This window comes from Pelmatolapia mariae, linkage group LG4, assembly GCF_036321145.2.
Source record: "Pelmatolapia mariae isolate MD_Pm_ZW linkage group LG4, Pm_UMD_F_2, whole genome shotgun sequence".
NCBI classification, from domain to species: Eukaryota; Metazoa; Chordata; class Actinopteri; order Cichliformes; family Cichlidae; genus Pelmatolapia; species Pelmatolapia mariae.
This window is the reverse complement of record NC_086230.1, coordinates 14891759-14894095: the sequence shown is the minus strand read 5'-3', so window position 1 is coordinate 14894095 and position 2337 is coordinate 14891759.

Here is a 2337-nt window from a genome sequence, read left to right as displayed (position 1 = left end):
GATACAGCTGCTGTCTTTGTTGTCTATGAAGATGATAAACTGTCTCTAAATTTGTGTGGGTAGCATTTGTTGCTTCTACTACTTCAGTGATGGTAGTGGTCACCCTCTGGAGCCATTTTCCAACAGTCTGTCTGATGCAGCTCATTCATTACTCAACGTCAAAGTCAGCGTTATTTTCAAAAACCATGTGTACAGATCACACACAGGAATTTGAAATTATAGTGCCCCCACGGCCCTCAGTGTTACACTAAAAAACATAAAAGATAAAAAGGTAAAAATCTTATGTACAAAACAACCTTATCTACACAACAATGTCCAACACAATCCAAGAGACAACAAACAAAACTGTTCTTTCTGATTGTCGACCATTATTCTGTCATTTCACAATCAGGATTGTCTGGTTTCTGAGATGAAGGGAACATTTTTTCTGAAAGACAAGATTGTTTTCATTAATTTTTTTGTTATTTCTGTACCATATACTGTCCATAACTGTGGTTTTCTATATTTACCTTTAATCAACAATTCATTCACAAGTATCTGTGCAGGTTTTTGGTTTTGGTTGTAGATGATGCAGTCAAAACACAGTTTTACAAACAATTAGCCTGTCAATGAAAACATTTTAAGTCACAATTTGAAATATTTTTTATTAAAGAACACAGTAAAGTATATTCATGCTGTGACATTTTTTATCAAATATTTCAAAATCAGTTTTGTAGAATTTCCACACAAACTGAAGAGTTTATCTAAGAGCTGTTTCCTTCCCACTGAAAAGCTTTTGAATACATTGCTGGTCTTAGAGCTCCTCCTCTGGTGGCTTCATGCTACAGCTGCTTGGCTACTAGGGGGTTTTTGTTCAACTCTGCTGATGCTTTGTCAGACTGTGAGACTCTGGCACAGTAATACACAGCAGTGTCTTCAGGCTGCATATTCTGTCCATTTAGAGTCACTGTCTTGCTGGAAGAGTCTAAGTCAATGCTAAACTTGCTCTTCAGTGAATCTTTATAGTGAGTGCCCCCAGTATATCGCATCCCAATCCACTCCAGTCCTTTCCCTGCAGGCTGTCTGATCCAAGATGTGTAGTAGCTGCCCACAGAATAAGAGACCTGACAGGTGATGGTCAGACGCTGACCTGGCTGCACAATCACAGAGGCTGGCTGTGTCAGCTGTTCACACTTCACACCTGTGGAGAAAAAAGGTTGAATGTGGTTCTATAAAAGTAACAGTGTGTGGTGTCCATGCTGTCAGTGTTTGTGTTCAGTGAGACTCACAAGATCCAGCAGCCAGCAGCAGCAGCAGAGCTACAGAGAACATGTTGGTGCTGAAGGTGATCTGACGGGAGCTTCTCATCTGATGAAACTGACGGACTGATTTCAAGTCTTTATTTCAAACTGAGAGGAAGTTCACTTTGCATACACATGGAAACTGTCAGGTTATAACAGAAACATGCATTACCGCTTTGCTAACAGAGAGTTTGGCGAGGTGAGAAACTGAAATGTAACTTTAAAAACAGATTTATTTTAACAAGAATCAAACATTAGTTGATGTTTTTTTAGGCTTCATGAGCTGTTGAGTGTTTTATGTTTATCATACACATTACTGTGAAAGAATGAAAAAGGTAAATCAAAATGGATTCTATTCATTACAACCAAAATGAATAAATGAATAATGATGAACTTAATAGAGATCAGTGCAGTTCTGTTGTTTATCATATTGAGTTGGAGATAATTTCTGTGAACGTAAATTGCAAATTTTAAACGCTGTGTTTTGTACCGCGTTTCTTCTTCTTGTGTCACTGTGGCTCTCAAGCACAATAATAAACAACAGAATCTTCCTGCTGTCAAGCTGTTCGTCTGCAGATGCACCTGATTTCTGTTGTTGTCTCTTTAAATGATAAATCAGCCTTTGACTGATTGAGAGTAGGTGACATGGAAACTTTTATTGCGGATCCAAACAATCCACTCCAGTCCTGTGTGATCCAGTGACAATCACCCCTGAACCCTGAGTCTGTACAGGTAGGTCTGTGGGATTCTCCAGATCTTTTAATCATTAAATTTAAGCTCATTAGTTCTTATTTATCTATATATTAAGTAAAAACTTATCTCACATATTAAGTAACTATAAGTTACTTAGAGATTTGAATTGATGTCTACTTCTCAACAAAACATACTGCTGAAAAAAACAGAACATGTATATTTACAGGATTTTTGTAGTGATGATTTTAGCAGCTTAATATCTCTTTTATATAAGAAGCTATTTGCTCTGCACTAGCTACTAGTTTGTGCACATGACCGAAAGTTTGTGTTGTGCTGATCACTGTCTTTTAACTGTATATCACCA